Here is a 19442-nt window from a genome sequence, read left to right as displayed (position 1 = left end):
TCTCTCTCTCTCTCTCTCTCTCTCATCCCTTATCCCCCTTTCCTTCTCCTCCTCCTCCTCCTCCTCGTTTTAGTATTATATCTCTTATGTTTTATGATATTGTTATCAGGATTTAATTGTGTAATTTTTTGAGTCAAACTCATTGACTCATGTTTCATGAGAAGTGATTCACATGGATCCATCTATCATGAGAATAAATGGAACAATTAACACTCATTAGATCTAGGTGATGCTCACAGAGGTGAAGCATCGAGACTTCCTAGGAGGTCACCCATCCCAGTACTACTCCAGGTCGAGCACACTTAAATATGGATTTTTCTCCATGGTTAAACCCACTAAGTAGTTTTTTAGTCAAACTCATTGACTTGTGTTTCACGAGTAGTGATTCGCACGAATTCATCTCTCGTGAGAATAAATGGAACACTTAGCACTCATTGGGTCTAGGTGATGTTCACAAAGGTGAAGCACCAGGACTTCCTAAGAGGTTACACATCCTAGTATTACTCCAGCTCGAGCACGCTTAAGGAGCTCGCAATGAGCTTAAGGGGCTTTTAGTTTAATAGTTAAGCCCACTCAAGGTCAAGTAGTACTGAGATGGGTGACCTCCCAGGAAGTTTGATTCTTCACCTCTATGAGAATCACCTAGATCTAATGAGTACTAAGTGTTGCATCTATTCTCATGACAGATGGATTTGTGTGAATCACTAGTCATGAAACATGAATCAATGAGTTTGAATAAAAAATGACACAACTAAGTCCTAATAGAATTATCATAATTTGTCTTGTTGTGGAAAAATATCTCCCACTTATGAATTGATAAACTTAAAGGGCTTTCAAATGAATACGTCATAAGACACAAGATTTCCTGGTAGCAATATCATAATTTGAGTTGTTGTGGAATGTGGAAAAATATCTCATACTTATCAGTTGATGAGCTTAAGGGTCTTTCGAATGAATGGTTTGTAAGGCACAACACTTGATGAAGATTTTGCAAATGGGATTGCAAAAAGAGTGGGTTTAACCATGGGGGGAAATCTGTAGTTAAGCATGCTCGAGCTAGAGTAATATTGGGATGGGTGACTTCCCAAGAAGTCTCAGTGCTTTACCTCTGTGAGCATCACCTACATATAATGAATGCTCAGTGTTCCATTTATTCTCATGAGAGATGGATTCATGTGAATCACTACTCATGAAACATGAGTCAATGAGTTTGACTCAAAAAACTACATGGTTAAATCTTGGTGACAATATCATAATTTGACTTGGTGTGAGAAAATATCTCCTACTTATCTCTTGTGTTTTGTCATTAGAATTGTCTTGAATTATTTGTTACCGTAATCTATTTTATCTACTATTCTAATATTCTCATTATTATTATTATATAATTTTTATAGTGTTTAATTTAATACTAAAGATTTATTTTTGGTACTTTAGTAAAATTTTCATTATGTTTATTTATTTATTTAAATTTGTGTTAATTTTATAATACTTATATAAAAATTTAGCTACATTTTGAACATAGACTTTTAAAATTTTGATTTTATTATAAATTAAACTTGATTATAATCTATTAATTAATTAGTATTCTTTCTACTCTTCTAACATATATTTTAGTAAACATAAATTTAAATTATCTATTTTTTACATCATTCATTTTTTCACAATGTAAATATTCAACTTCTCATCTTGTATTTTCAAATTAGATAATTTTTTAAATTGGAAAAATATGCGTAAGAGGTGTAACTCTCATGTTGATTCTCACCACAAATTATATATATATATATATATTTTAGTTTTGAAATGGTAATTGAGTTTATTTGTCAATTTAATTTTTAATAACATTTAGGATTTTATATATCAAGTTTTTAATTAATATTAAATATTTTTTATTATTTTTTCCTTGTTGATTTTCACATGACATTTATTTATCGGTAAATGGTCGGAGCCTTATATATTATGAGATAATAAAATAAAAGATTACAAGATTCTCCATTCTAACGGGCATCGGTAGGAAAGAACAGAGTAAGAAAACCTCTAGTCTAGCTCGGGACTTATGTCCTTTATTATACACGAAATAAAAGGAGCATACCCCAGTGAGAAAGAAGATCAAAGTATCCTTGTAAAGTTTAGCAAAAAAGTTATGCAACAAATATAATTGAGGAAATGATCCAAGAGAACTTGGAGAAATGCTTCCTTTGGGTTGTGAGAGGATACCTGCTAAAAAGTGAAAGAACAACATAGGCAAACCACCAAATAGAGTTAAGCATTAATCAAATAGAAGGAAAATAGCATACTAAATTAGATTAATCATTTATGGGAAGAATCTTCCTAAATACTCCATCTGACACGGAAATGATCCAGAAAGCAACGGTTGAGAGCAAGAACAGAGTTAAGAGAAAATAATCCTTCCACAAAAATAAGTTTTGTTCTATTTATAGTTTATATTGAAGTTAATGTAACAATTATTTTTATATTGGTTTTGAGGCATGTTCTTATTAATAACTATTTTGCTAATTGATGTTTTGTTATAATGTTTATACAGATTTCATATAGCCTTTGGATTCTTTGAAAATTACAAAATGATTATATATGATAACACCGATCTCATTCTTGTTAAATACAAATTTAAGATTCTTAGTGTTTGAATTTCCAATGTGATAAATCAGTTTATAGATTAAAAATGATAAAGGGCATGAAATGATCTTTAAATACTATGGATTTAAAGACCAAGATCGGGCAAAAAAACCAAAACCATCCAAAACCCATTCCAGACAAAATTATCCAAATAAGGATAATATATTAATATGAACAAAGTTTACATAAGAAAGCCAGTTGTACTCTATTGAATACAAGGGGGGTCATGGACAATGTATAATTTGTTGGTTGCTTTAGAAAAATGTAGCTAGTCAACACCTACCATAATCCTTTATATTTTCTATAAGCTGCTTAGTGAAAATGCAACAAAACTAAACCTATAAAAAATTTAAACTAAAAATAGTAATACCAACCCATAACTATGAAGGGGTTAGGAAAAAACCAAAGCATAAATGAGAGACAACCTGAGATCCTGACTATGCATCTTGATTCTACTTCTTGAAGACCATAATGATCTCTAAGGCTTCTTGGAGTTTTTTAGCCCTAGAGCCAGGTGGGAATTCATAGGTGTTCCTCATTTTGTTGGATTTCTCATAGTTGGGGAGGCAAAACTCAACCGCTTCTAGGTCTGACAAATCCACGTATGGGTGAATATACGCGTCAAATGCCCGTAGGTAATTCATGAGCCATTCTCTTGTTGGGTCCTCTTTAATGCCTCTCCAATGCAGCAAGAATTACATGCAAGTCTCCATCCTTGACCATTCTCTAAAGAAGAGAATGTTGTCTCAGATTACCAAGCAAGGGCATTTAGGGCTTTTGGCGAGTTCAGGGATTCCTAATTGATGCTCCATATAAGCTTCAAGCAACAAGATTTTAAATTTTTCGTCCATGTTGGAAACAACTGCCTCTAAACCTATTGTTAGAAATGCTTTAGAATAACTAAGAGGCGGGGGGGGGGGGGGGGGTGTGAATCAGTTATTCAAGGTCCAAATGTCCTATTCAAACTTTTCACTAAGTATAGTGAGCCCATTCAACTATTCATTCATCCAAGCTTTAACTTTTCTAACTAGCAAGTTATTGTAAATAAACATGCAAGCATAACACACAAGAAATCAACACATAACACAGTGATTTACGTGGAAACCCAATTTGGGAAAAACCACTAGTAACATGCTACTCAATTCTCACTCTTCTGAAGTGATGCCCTATTAAAGGCTTACAACACACTGTTAAATGTGACCTTGTTAGAGGATTTAACCGCCCTGTTAGAAGTGGGCCTAGTTAGAGGACTTTAGAACATTCACTTGGAATGCCACCCTGTTAAAGGATTTACAAATGGTTGTTAGGCCAACCTAAGTCCATAGGATTTTCCAAATCTAATACAATTGCTAGAGAGTATTAGAAAATCTTGACCTGACTACAACATACAACTTATCTTGCAGATCTCATATCACTTCTCAACTCATACCATTACCTGGCCTTCAATCTTTGCAACTCATGACAGGTTGCCCTCCTTTCAAGCTTAGTCTCCTTGAGTCTCCATACTCAATGTACTAGTGCAATCATCTCTTCATGACCACTTATAGAAGTAGAGCCTCTATGCTCTTCCTTCTCCTAGATGTCTCCTCCTTGACACCCTTCTAACCACTTCGCAAATTGGCTCTTCAACAACAACAGTATCAACAACTCTTTGCTTCTTGATCTATGACTACTTAAATAGAAGTCTTGGAGTTATTTTCCCGCTTGATTCTTCCATTCTTTAATTTCAATTCATATGGATTAGGTAGGATTCATTACATCTAACCCATATTTTGTTTCCTCTAGAAACTTCTTGAATAATCCTTTAGAATTCGCCCAAAAATAGTTTACATAGAATTTTGTGCCACCAGCTCATCATTCTTATCTTCCAACTCGTTCACAAAATTCAAGGTAACTACTTTGTCGGCTCAGACTTGGTGAATCTTCATCATTTGAAATAATGCAACAGCTCGACACTATTGAAATATTGGTGCTCAACACATACTATGTTACTCAGCATCAACTGTGTTTTTCCTGATGCTCAGCACCTGAAGATCACTTGGCACCAACTGAGAATTTTCTGATGCTCAGCACCTGATCTTTAAACGGCACTTGAAGATCACTCGACACACACTAGAATTTCCTGTTACTCAGCTCCAACTGAGAATTTTCTCGGCTTCAACTAACTTTCTCAACACTCACTAATGATCTTAGTTTAAGCTTTGTAGTCAACCTTGTTACAACTTCTTCCTCCAATATTTATAAGTGTGACCAATCTCAGTATCTTTGAGTATGCTATCAATACATCATTTAACCATTGTCTTAACTGATCCTTGCACTTCATTACAACATCATAACTCAACCTTTTCCTTGGGTACTCTTGTTACATCTTGTTGATCAAATCCTCTTCATCAATCAACTAAGTGATAGTACTTGGATCTTATAAACAAATTTAATTCCTATGAGTAGTAGATTTGACATCAATGACAAAACAATGATTGAAAACAACAATCTTCTTTCTTTGATCTTCAATAATGAGCTTTTCAATCAGATTTCTAACACCTATCAGCCAGCTCGGGTCAAAAAGATTATAACACAGTCTAATAATGTCCCATTTTTCTACTCTAGTCCTAGCTAGGCATCCAATCCATAACCCCATGATGTTGCTATTAGTGTGCCACAAGTAGTTGTAGTTAAAAACCCCTTCCCCCAAAACCCTACTAACTGCAACTCTATTCATGTCGTCTATCGATCAACATAACCCGTTCCATCTTTCAAGTTTAATTGGACCACATAAGGCCATGGTTCTATTTTCATAGGCATGATACAAGTAGATGTTCATATCCGTAGGGAGAGGCAACACAATGCCAAATTCAAGCAAAAGGGATAATATGAGAAAAGTGAAAACTGACTCGTGTTAATATAGTGGCAAGGGGAAGGGTCTAGAACGATGGATGGTGATGCCATCTTCATGCTTTCGAATGATTTTTCCCTCTTAAATTCATAATTAAAGTTATGTTCACGATATCCTGGAGAAGCATATCATAATTATGCGCACATATGTGAGCCAAGATTTGCGCTAATATGGAAAATCATGAATCCAAGTGTCGAAGGGAATGACAATAATGGATATAAACTAAGTATAATAATCTTGAGCTAGCTATGATTAAATGTTGATATGTTTTCTCCATCTGTACTTTTGTTTTCTAAACTATCTACTTCAATATTGCCTTCTCTAAATATATGAGAAAATCTAACTTCTTCAAATCCTTCCAGTAGTTTTAAGGTTACTTCTAGTCGGGAGGTTAAAATCGAGTTTGGCATTTTCCCTTTCCTAAGTGCGTTTAGAACTATTTGTGAGTCTCCTTCGATTATAATTTTCTTGATTCTTACATTGATACAAATTTTTAGATCTTCTTCTACTACTTCTAGTTCTACCATGTTATTTGAAGTTACTCACAGAAGCTTTTCTCTTTTTGCTAGCCAGTTCCCCGTTTCTTCCCTGATTATGCACCCTATTCTTACCTTTCTAGGATTGCCTTTAGAGGTGTGAGGCCCCACCCAAACTGTCATAGTATATATGATATAATTGCATTATAATGATTATAATTCTATGTTTTGATACACTTTTGAGAATATAGGGTTATATCAATTTAATATCTGCATTTTGATGATCCACATTTACTTCTGCATATTATGACCTAATTAATGCATTTAATGACTCCATTTCATGTTCTAAATTATTGACATCGCTTTAATAGAAATTGAATGGTAGAAATGCTTGTAATGCAAGAATGAAATAATGGAAATTAGAGTAAAAAGGATAGATTGTGTTATGCACTAAGACCTAACCCGCATACCTAAGGATTCATTAGTTGTGGTTTCAACATCTTGTCACAATGATACAAATAGATTATGAAGTTATTTATAATATTAAATTGACCATGCTATGTTGATAAGAAAAGTTTGATAGTATAGTATTCTGAGCATTTTACATGAAAATTATTAGAAAAAGTAAGTTAATCAAAAATGATGAAGCATGGAACCCAAATGTAAATGTGATATGAAAATTTTGGTATTTTAATATTTTGAATGCTATATATGAAATAATTAAGAAAGGGAAAGTTAATTTGAGATTATGAAATATATGCAAGCCTAATGTTGAATGAGGTAATGATTTATTTCACATATGTACTTATTGCTTACGTGATTTCTTGGACTGTTGATGCTCGAGTTTAGTGTGCAGGGATTTGACCATGGGTTTAATGGGAAACCAAGGCTCAAACTACTACAAACATGATATAGCCAAGATTGAGTCAATGGAAAAGATTCGAACATCATTGTAGTGTGTTTTGCTTTGTATATGTGCAGTGTATGTGTGTGGTAGCTTAGTTCATGTATTATTGGAGACAAGTCACTTTTAGTGTAATGTGTTGTTTTGTGTGTCACTTGACACTTGTGTTGTCCTTGTGGAGATGCCATGTCATTCAGGGTTTCGCAAGAAGTAACCTAGCCTAAACCTAACCCCAATGTAGTACCCAAGTTAACCTCACATAGAAACATGCCATGAGGAGTCCCCATCAGGGGAAATTCGAATTCCAACTTCCTACTAACTTGTCAGGGTCAAAAAGAGGTCCTAGGGGGTTATTTTGGTGAAAAATAAGTGCTCTCATGATAGTACTATGGGTTGGGGGTCTAAATCTAATCTTTAGTAGGCCTGGTGACCTTGGGAACCCTCCAAACATGTCATTTTATTATAATTTCGAAATTGAAGAGTCACATGTTTTTCTTCCACTTGGTCAAGGTGCAAATTTAGAAAGGGGCAAGGATGTAAGAAAAGGGAGGCTTCTTGTTTGGGCCATTTTTAGCTGAGTGAGAGTTTGGAGGCTTTTTAGAGGGCTTGGGGAAAAGTTAGTGGGTTGTCCACCCACTCTCTAACTTTAGAGACTCTTAGGGTTTGTAAGCTTAGGAGGGAGCTCTTCCACAACCATCCATTGCCATTTTACAAAAGGATTCAAGGTTGGTTTCTTCTTGCCTATGTATTATGTTTCTTCAAAAACTTTCATAATGGTATTGCATTCATGAACATGTAGGGGTGTGAGTCATATTGTGAGTAGATTTCATGGCATTGTATTGTGATGTAGTGTTCATGTGAATGTTTGTATGGTATTCTTTCCATGTAGTTATTTTTATTTCATTTTGAAGTGGAATCTTAAGATTGCATTCATGAGATTGTAGGTAGTGAGTATGGCATTGTGAAGGAAATGTGTGTTACCATATTATAACTTGTTGTGTTGTGTTGTGTTGTGTGGTATTGAACATAAAGTTTGGATTTTCCTTGTTTTCTTATTTTTAATCTTCCATGTTTGTGCATGAGTGTTGTTATGGGTGTGGGACTTCACTCACCCTTTGGGAAGGGAAGAGAAGTCTAGGGTGAAGGGCTTTAGTTGGACTTGAAAATGTATTGAGAACCTTGGAGTATGGGCTCCATTTTATGCCATAACCATTCATATCTTGTTGGGGGTGATAAGGAAAGTATGGTGTAGAGAGGAAGTTTATGAAGTATGGAGGCTACAACTAATGGTAGTGGGTTTGGAGGATGATTTGTGGAGGCCCCGAGAGGGCATGAAAATTGTTTATTGTGGATATAGTTTGGTATGGCAAGTCTCCATTCTAAAGCACACCTTCACCCTATGTACATGGTCCCATTTGTGAAACCATTCTAAAATAGCCTTGGGAGGGAGTTGTTCAAGTTTTGAAATGTAATGTGTATGCATTGGAATGATTGTTTGTGTAACCCAGTTTGAGCCTTGTTCCCCTAGCGCAGGGGTGGTCTCTTTGAAGGCCTATGGTTGGGTGGAAAGCACCCATGGTTTTTTTTTTGTTTCCTTTGTGATGTTCTTGCAGATTTTGTGCTCAAGGGAGTGATGGAAAAAGCTTGCTGGGATCATCTTGTAGATGTGCTTGAAGGAGAAAACTTGTCCTGGGTATTGCATAGATCGTATTAGAAAGGATGGAGTCTTCCTTTGTGTTGTGATGAACCCTTCAATTTTATCATTTGTGTATTGTATTGTAAAAGTGAGGTCTTCATTTTAGTACCTTTTGTGAAGAATGGATCCACGAAGAAATTTGGATATGGTCATATGTATTAATTTTGTAAAATTCAATGTCATGTATTTAGTTGCAATGAAATAGAAAGGTTGAAAATCATAATAGTCATGATTGGAATGTAAAGGAAACTCATTTTATCTCATTGTTGATGTTCATGTAATGAACTTGAATTATTTGAATCTCTCACAGTTGGAATCATGAATCGATACTTTTCTAAAATATTGTTCATATAAAACAATCTCATGATACCTTAGTTCAGTCAGAAATATCTTTACAAGTTCCATTATTTGATAGAATAGCTTAACCTGTTAGCTCAAAAATGTTCTTGTTAAAAGGAAATTCATGTGCTAGGTAATTATACAAGTGCTTCCCAATAGATCCATTAAAATTGGTTTTATGTTGAAGTATCAAAATAGCATCAAACTAATGCCAAGCTAAGTTTCATCAATGATATGAGGAAGAATGTTACAAGTAAAGATGATCACATTCATATTGAGATTTATATGTTGTATTAAAAGGTTACGAATTGTGCAGTTATAAGTTGAAAGAAAATCTCCATGATTGATAGACCATTTCTTATGTATCATTATTTAATGAGTCATTGCATTTTTTTTCAAGTTTCCAACTATTTGTATTTAATAGGAAACATTACTACTCTATCAAACAAATGTATTCAATTGTAAATTTTGGAATAGTATAAGTCATCACAAAAGAGTTAGTTGGGAAAGTAGACACTTAGAACAAACTAGATAATCATGCTAAAGGTGAGTATCCACCTCTCTGGAAAATGAATGGAGAAGAAATTTATTCCTTCCCCAAAATTATAGAGTAATATTATAATCAAATAAAATATTCCATGAATCTTGAGATTGGAGGATAAATTAAATAATACTTGTCCTATTAAGCACCTACTACCTAAGATCTCAAAAAAAAAAACTCACATCAGACTAGTGACTCTTTGTGAGCATGGAAATTTTTTATATTAAAATGTTGTTCATGACTTAACATAGGGCAGAGAAACCTATACATATACCCACAAGCAACAAGTACAAAATGACCTTTTCATGCAATGATAAGCCTAGGGGAAAATAATTTCAAAAAGAAAAAAAGTATAACAATAAACAACACAAGTTGTAGTCTAAAATCCCCCTTAAGGAGGCGTCATATGCTAGTATGGTTTATGAATTTAAGTCCATGCAACATCCCAAGGAAAGGTTTTCTCTAGCCATGCCTACCTTCCCAATAAAAGTGAGGAAAGAAATGGGGATAGGCTTCGATGGGACAGGTGGTCCCCTTCAATGTCCACCTCCTAGTATCTTGTGATGATGGGGAAAGGACTTGCAAAGGACTGACACATGTCAGGTTTTTGGTCCCACCAATGATCTCTTCCCATAATATCCTTGAGTTTGGCACTTGGGAGACTTTGTTGACCTCAATCGTGATGGGATGTGTTGTTTAGGCATCCACTTAGGACTAGTCATTGGGAAGGGTTCAAATATATAGTAAGGAATATATATTTTTTAAATTAGTATTTGATAGGTGTCCAATCCTAAATTAGTTAGGAATAGGTGAGTTGTTAGGATGGCATTTTTCATGTGTTATGTGTTAAATTAATTAGGAGTGGGGTAAATAATAATAGGAAAACTTTTGGAATGGCAATTTAAAACAAAAAGAAATAAATAATATAAATTGTGTCAATATTGTATTATTATTGAAAAATAAATAAATAGTGTAATATTGTGTTAATATTGTACCAATATTATTGTATTATGATAACAATGTTATAATATATAAATCTACTAAATCATTTAAATAATAATAAAGTTTAGTAAACCTGATTAAATAGCTAACAAACTATGTAACTGAGGACTATTTTGTTGATGACACTAAGGTGTTCTTAATTATTGGTATATCCTATGTCATGAGGAGACATGTATATGTTATATAGTAATAAGGCTAGCAAATGAACAATAGTTAACTACATAATTACAAGAATTCGTATATTGACTGATATAAAACTAGTGATCTAAGTGGTCGAATTTGTAAAGATAAAGTTGAAATGAAGAGATTGTAATACTAATAAAAGGAAAGTGAATTAAGGGCTATTAAATGATTAGGTGTTTCATTTAGCGGATCATTCTCAGAATGTATTTTAGAAATTGATAGCTTCTACAATTAATCACATAATAACCAATAAAATAATTGAAGGGGTCAACAGAAAGATGTCAAGTGGGCAGGGTCAAAAGTTGGGTAAGTTTATTATCTTCCTAATTAAAAATAATAATAAATAAATAAATAGTACGGTATGAAGTATCTTGTAGTCTAGAGCAATTGTATCATTATAAACACTTCCATGTTCGTAACTTCACAACTATTATCACCCAAAGAAATTCAAACCCCACATGCATTACTAGGGCTTTAAGAGAAAGATTGGTAGGTGAAAATTCATTACAACCAGAGATCTTGGTCGTGTGTAAAACAACTCATTCTATATAGAACTTTATAAGAAGTATAGATTTGTAAAAATAATAATAATAATAAATTGTTGTGTTTTGCTCCAAAATTTTGGGCATGACAAGAGGCCCCATCGAAGTTCAATTTCTTCCATCCTTTCAGTGGTGGTTCCCATTTGCATTCTTTTCTGGCTGCACTATTATTCCTTTTATATGTAGAGGGTGGATTGATTAGATGTTTTCATTGTTTTAAAATTTTAGCATCCCACTCTATGAATGATCCTTCTTCTTTCAAAATTTTCCTTAGGTCGCTATTTATAAACTCCACTATGTTAGCCTCAATTTTGTTGCAGAGCGATAGTGTATTTAGTTCTTTGTCTTGAAATATTCGTTTATTTCTATCTTTCTATATCTCCCAAACTAGAATTGCTAGAGTGATACTCCAAAGCTTTCCATAAACTTTCTTGTCTACTTTTTTTGGCCATCTTATCAAGTGATCATGCTATTTTTTCGGTTGAGGGGTTGTCCATTTTAGTTTTGATTTGAGCCACGTCCAACATTCCTTTGCAAATTTGCATTGATATAGAAGATTCTCTATTGTTTCTGAATCTTCTTTATAGAGAGTACATCTTGATGGGCCTTCAAATCTCATTTTTATAATTCTATCTATTGTTAGGATTCTTTTTTGGATGGTTGCACATAGGAAAATACCTGCTTTAGGAAGCCCTCCTGGGTCCCAGTAGAGGTTCATCAGAATGTTTATTGTTCCCCATCTCTTTGAATTAATAATTTGTTTATAACCTTCTTTTACTTTATAACTTCCATCTTTGGAAGCTACCCAGATAAGTCTATCCTCCCTATTTTTAACTTTGATCAGATGATCTTTAAGTATATTTTATAGGATTTCCTGATCTTCCTAATTAAGACCACAATTGGCTAAGGATTTCCATTCCTAGGAGGTTTCTTTGTTGAATTGGATTACTTGGATATAATCTTCAGCTTTAGAGCCCCAAATTATTTTAAATGTATTTTAGTGTTACAGGTTACATTAGTGTGTTCAAGGGGGGGTACCCATTCCAAGAATCTTCCTAGAATAATGTTTTATCACCTTTCTTGATATCCCATGTCACAAATTTGGTTATGAGGGGATGACACTTCATTAAGAAGTTCCATGCTATCGAACCTCTAGGAGGATTCCTAGTTCTAAATAGTGAAGTATTATTAGATGCATTAAGATATTTATTATATAGAATTCTAACCCATTTACTGTCTCTTTCTTAATACATTCTCCATACTTGTTTAGCTCCTAATGCTTCATTTTGCCAATTTAGGTTTTTAATTCCTACTCCTCTAGCTTCTTTAGGCCTACATATTTTTTTCCATTTGACTAATGTTGCCTTCTTTTTATCTTCTAGGCCATTCCAAAAGAAATCTCTTAATTTCTTTTCAATTTTTTGAATTATGTTCTTAGGTAGTTGTAAACATGAGAGTTGATATGTAGGTATAGCTGATAACACTGCTCTGATTTTTGTTGCTCTCCCTACCTTAGTCAGCCATTTACCTTTCCAACCTTCAGTTTGGTTGTCTATTTTTCTTAAGGTTTGTTCCCATCCTAGGCTATTTTTATTTCCTTTTCCCAAATATATTCCTAGATATTTAAATAGAAAGGTGCCCTTTTTAAATCCTAGTTTGTTGCATATGTAGTCTTCTCTATCTGCTATCATGTTTAAGAAAAAGATTTCAGATTTTTCTACATTGATTTTTTGACCAAAGGCTTTTGTATAATTGTTCAGAATTGTTTCAAAGTGGTCTGCCTCTTTCTTAGTACTTGCTCCGGCTAATATTGTATCATCAGCTTATTGCTAGTGTGTGGTGTTTTCCACATTTTTGGTGACCTATACTCCTTTAATTTTGTTTGGAATTTGCATTGTTTTAATTGCTCTTCCAAGGGATTCTGCCATGATGATGAATAGAAAAGGGGAAATTGGGTTGCCTTGTTGGAGCCCCCTAGATATGCTAAAGAATCCTAGAGTTCCATTGATGAGGTGTGAGATTTTCAAGGTAGAGATGCATTGAAAAATGATGTTTATCCATTGTTTCATGAACCTAAAAGCTTCGAGTGTTTTACATAGGAATCTCTAGTCTACTTTATCATAAGCTTTTTGTATATCTAATTTTAATAACATACATGCTTTGTTATTTTTGTTTGTTGAATGAGTCATTTCTTGAATGATAGAAATACCATCTAGGATAGATCTCCTAGGTACAAATCATATTTGTTCTTGTGATATTAATTTAGGGAGGAGTTTTTTGAGATGGTTAGCTAAAGATTTTGAAAACTTTGTAGACAGTGTTGCATAGTGATGTAGGTCTGAAGTCTCCTTGTGCTTCACTCTTGTTTTTTTTGGGTATAAGAGTTAATAAGTTGTGATTGATTTTTATTAAGAGGGTTTCTCCATTCCTAGATGCTTCCAATGCTTTCCATAAGTCTACACCTATTATTTCCCAACATTTTTGGAAGAAAAATGCTTGGAATCCATCAGGTCCAGGCGATTTGTCTAGGTTAATATTAAAGAGAGCCATTTTGATTTCTTGCAATGTGAATGACTCATTAAGAACTTTATTATCGTCAAATGAAATCACTTCAGGTATTGTTTTTAGCATTTCTTCTTGTTCTATTCTATTAGAAGTATCATAATTATTAAGGATATCTTTAAAATATTCTACAATTTTTTTTGCTATTTTATCTGGATTTTTTGTTGATTCACCTTGAGTATTTTTTATTTTTGATATATTATTATGTGCTCTATGATGCAGTGTTTTGTTGTGAAAGAATTTCCTATTCTGATCTCCTTCTGTCAACCATTTTTGTCTGGAATTTTGCTTCCAATATACCTCTTCTTTAGCTATAATTTCTTCTTGTTTTAGTAGATATCCTTTTTCTAGTTGGTATGTTTCATTATTTATTCCTTTTTTGATAACTTCTTTGTTTAGTTTTTCCAGTTCCTCTTCTATGTCTATTTTTCCTTTAAATATGTTTTTGAATTGTGTTTTATTCCATTTTAATATATTTTCTTTTATGCTTTTTAGTTTGGATACAAAGCATAACATTTTAGAGCCTTGAAAATGTTCTTGCCACCAATTTTTTATCTTATCCATAAATTTTTTTCCAAAAATTACATCTTTTCACATTTGAATGGGTTCCTGCTGAGCTTAGCTTGCTCCTTGATTTCAATTTTGATAGGAAAGTGATTTGATCCTGCCATTGGTAGAATTTGTGCATTAATTTCTATGTCCAGGTTACTTAACTCTCCTTTAAAGAAAAATCTATCCAGTCTTTCTGCTATGTAGCTAAAATATTTTCTTTTGTTATTCTATGTATACATTCCATTTTTTGTAAGAATGTCTACAAGAGAATTCCTTTCTATCCATTCTTTGAAATCTTTTGTAGCTCTAGATATTGTCCTTATCCCACCATATTTCTCATCTCTCTTTAATATTACATTAAAATCTACCCCAATAATAATGTTCTCATCCTGTAATGTGTTGAAGAAGGTGTTGATCTCGCTCCAAACTACTAATTTGTTTGTTGTTTGAGTGAGCTCGTAGAAGTTTATTACTGTCATTTGGAGATTAGGTTTTGTGTTGGAAACTTTGCTTCCCATCCAATTAGCATGGCAGGTTATGCCTTCTATGTTGACTTTCCAAGTATTCCAAATAATTCTCAGTCCTCCTGAGGCCCCTTGTGATGGTTTAAATTCTAATTTCCAAGTTCCTAGTCTCTATCCTAACTTTAAGCTTTCTTCTTTGCTTAATTTTGTTTCTTGAAATAATAGAATTTTTGTGTCAAATAGTGTTAGGTTACACTTTAATAAGTGTTTCTTGCTAGGGGCATTTAGGCCCCTAGCATTCCATTTAACAATTGTCATTGTTCCTTGGGAAGGTTCTTCCCCTTCTCGCCTTGTAGAATTTCTATAATTTTGGTTTGGTCCTTTGCCTATCCTGTTGCCTCCCTTAATTTTTTTTATGATTTTCATCCTCACTTCTATTTTGGTTTTCCATAGATGAGTGTCTTTAACCCTTCCCGATTCATGGATATACCCAAATTTTCCAAATTTAGTTGATTGTTTACTCTTTCTGCTATTTCTAATTCTTCTATTATCTAGTTATCCTTTGCTAAAATTTCTTTAAGTAGTAGTTTATTCATTTGGTAATCTTCTACTTGTAGGTTTTTCCCTTCTTCCTCCAATATTTTTTCCTCTGTTCCATCCTTCCAATTGGGACTTTTCACCATAGCTCTATAATCTTCCCAAGTTAATTGTTCTCCTCTCATATTTTCCTATTCTTTTTCTTGCATGCTTATTTTCTTTCTAGTTTGTTCTATTTCTAAGGATATTTTTCCTGTATCTGTCTCCTTTCTTATTTCTTCTCTGTCTTGGTCAAACATAGCCTTTCCATTGCTCAATGTCTACTAGAATTTATAACTCTTCTTCTTCTTCTTTTTCTTGATAGTGACATTACTCTGATGTGTTGATTCTACTGTCGGGATGTTAAGATTCTATTCATTCTTCTCTAATATTTGATCTTGTTCTTGATTCACTTGTTGCTCTAATTCTATTTCTCTAGAAAACCCTATTTCTGTTTGATTATTACCATGCTTCCCTTCCTATTCTACCAATTTCTCTTCTTCTATTGTTTTGAATTGTGTATTGCCTCTGTTTTTTTATTCTTTCTCTGAGTTTGGCTTCAACATCTTCTTGCCTTTATGTTTTGTATGATTGGCTTATGCAATAATACATTGGTCTTATAGATCATTCTGTAATAATAGTATCTCATGGGAAAGAATCTTTAGTTTTTTAACATTAGTTTCCATTTCTTCTATTGTATCTGTTGGTCTAAATAAATATTTACTATTTACACTTACTTAAGTTTACTTAGGTTAATGCATTAGTTTTATTATTTATTTATTAATCACCTAGGAGTATGCGTACTCTTGTGAGTTGTCATGTTGACAACACAAGAGTTCACACCTCTTTTATGCACATGGTGTCTACAACATCTCCACTTGAGGTACACCTTTTCATTCTTGTCCTCTCATCTAGAATGAAAGATAAGATGTGTGCTTAGTTAGCATGCTTATCTTATATCCTAGTTCTTTCTAGACCCATTCTAGATGTATCTTGAGAGGCCTTTATATACATGCACTCCTAGTGTGTTTGTACATAGAGCGATGTATGACGACATGCTTTGATATATTGATCATACTCTTTTTGGTCTACAATTGTGCTTGTGTTTAAGTTCTTTGATCTTGGGTGAAGTTTGCCCTAAGGCAAATTCTTACATGGTATCAGAGCTCTTAGGGAATTTCTCTTCACATAGTCATTCAAGACCATTTTCTTGTTTCGACACCTTGACCCAAATCTGGAGTTTCGCAGTCATTGGGAATGTCTAGAGCCAAAATAGACCTCGCCATTGTGTCTGCAATGTTGATTTGGTGAAATTTGACTATAATTTTGCCTACCCTAGGCATAGCCAAAATTGAGGCAATTTTTTTTGCAAACTGGCGCCCGAAGGACCGATTTATAATTGGTATTATCATTTCAAATCTACACATTTAATTTTTAAATTTGCATCTATGCTATTTTTTTCAGATCTGCATTATTTTCCAAAAAAAAATTGGCCATCAAGCCATAGGAGAGATTTTTTGCAGGTGAAGATTGGTTCTTGCTAGTGCAAATTAGATATTTGCATCACATTCAAAAGGTCAAAAAACCCCCAAATCAACTTTTGTTTCATCAAAATCGAACATCTAGATGAAATCTAGAGTTGCTTGATTTTTGGAGGTGCGACGACGATTCTGGGAAAATAATTACAGGAGTGATTTGTTAGAAATAATCAAGACTAGCTAGATTACTAAGAGGGATGGGTTGAATCAGTAACCTCAAAATTTTTTGACAAATTCAACACTTACTAACATAATCCATTCACCATTAATATATCTAATCTACTGCATGCATGAGAAACTAAAACATAAACATTCATGGAACATGAACACAATATTTGGTGACCCAAAAACCTTCCAAATAGAAAGTAAAACTGGGGTGGGGATGATATCCACAAGACTTCAATACTGCAGTATAAAGTTAGCCTATTAAGGCTTATGATGATCACTTCTGATGATCTGCCCTGTTAGGAGCAATTAGGATTGCTAGGTCCACCTTGTTAGAGGTTTTACAAACATACAATGAAGTGTGCACTCAGTAAAGAGATTTAAGCAAAGACTATTAAGTCTACCCTGTTAAAGGATTTGAAGCTAATTCACCTGTTAGGATGAAACAGTAGATCTGACTTACAACAGAATTGCTGATTTAGATCCTTGAAATGTTGATCACCTCTTTGTGATAGATGTAACTTGACTGCTCCTAATTTGACCTTGCACAACACTTTGTTTTGTTGTTTATTCACATTCGCATGTTGATCATTACATTCACTTTTCACTCTTCTCAAAACATTACTACTTCATTACATTGGGTATGATACAATACATTTCATATATACAAATCCAGTTCTCATAATTACAAGGTCGACTAAAACACAAGATAACACCAATATTATTGAGTCAGCCCAAATGTAGAAACTCGGGTTCTGAAAGCTAACTTGGTGAAGTTCTGATACTCGGTGTCCATTGCATTACTTGACATTGTCATGCAATTAGTAGAAGTAGAGGCTCAATCCATACTAATCACTCAATGTAGCTTCAAACTCGATGAACATTGGAGACTCGATAGATATAGTGTCAATCGGTAGAAACTAAATATCATGTTTACCACGCTTGCACTCATTAAACACTACTCATTACATCACTTGGTTAACACAGGCTTCACATCACAAGAATTGATGACTTAGTAGACATTGTGAAGCTTGATAACCACTGACTACTCGGTAAGAGCTAAACTACTCAGTCTGAACTACTGGACTCCATTCTACCTGTATTCACTCGGTAACCATTGGAATGCACGGTATGAACTGTGAAACTTGGTAACCACTGGATACTGAATGAAGAGCTCGGTAACCATACAAAATTTGAATCAGTGTTGTTACTAATAACAAACATGATTTAATGCCAACATGATTTTCAAACAATGATATCTCCCTCATATAGACTCATTTTTTCGAGCAAATTTTTTTTGTTTTGGGGTAGAATTTCGTGATCTACACATTGTGTAGGTGGTTTGAGATCTCCGTTCCTAAATTTTTCTACAACTCGAAAATCCCTATTTTTGCCACTTCAAATGCTTAGTACGAGCTCATCTAGACACATAATTAGGTTGCATTTTTTTTGAAGTACATTTTTTTTTGTCTACTTTCCAGATCTGCAATTAGATTATAGGTTCTGTGGACAAAAATACTACTTTCATAAATAGGCCCTAAATTGGCAAGTGGTTATAAAGTGCCTAAGTCATAAATTAGGGGGGGTTATTTGATTCATTATTCTTGCATTGTGGGGGGTTCATTAATTGATCTCATGGAGTCTTCTCAGATATGTCAGTTTGGTATAAGACCAAAGTTGACAACAAACAACTATCACAAATGGAGTGCTTTGATATATTGATCATACTCTTTTGGCCTACAGTTGTGCTTGTGTTTGAGTTCTTTGATCTTGGGTGAATTTTTCCCTAAGGAAAATTCTTACAGTATCCTTCTCTGCTCTGCAATTTTTACAGTTTTTGAATTTTTCTAAAGAATTTTGATAATCTGTATTTGTCATCCATCCATATTTAGCCTCTTCTTCTCTTTTTGGACTATCATTTTGAGTCTCTTAGACTATCTCTATTTTCTTCATGTCTTGATTTCTTTTCTTCTCTGATGTTCTTTTTGCCCTATTTTCCTCTACTTTTTTTAATCCTTTTTCCCGCTTGCCCTTTGTATTTTCTTTAGATTGTTCTTGATGTTAATTCTATTAAAATGTGTTCCCATAATTTAATTTATTTCTCCTATATATTCAATAAATGTTCATTTATATATTGATTTGTTTGTTATAATTTTCCTATTTATGGTTTTGCTTTGTTGTGTTTTTACTAAGAATCTTATCTTACTTGTTTTTAATTTACTAATTTCAAATCCTATTAGAGTTCCTAGAGATTCACATACTTTTTTAATAATGTGAATCTCATTTAGTTCAAATGGTATGTTTGCACATTCCATCCATTTGATTGCCTAGTTTTGTTTATTTTAGTTTTTATTGAAGTTGGGCTACCATACTGC

This window comes from Cupressus sempervirens, chromosome 4 (genome assembly GCF_028749045.1).
Source record: "Cupressus sempervirens isolate cs-2001-9-10 chromosome 4, ASM2874904v1, whole genome shotgun sequence".
Lineage (NCBI taxonomy): Eukaryota > Viridiplantae > Streptophyta > Pinopsida > Cupressales > Cupressaceae > Cupressus > Cupressus sempervirens.
This window is presented reverse-complemented; position numbering follows the sequence as displayed.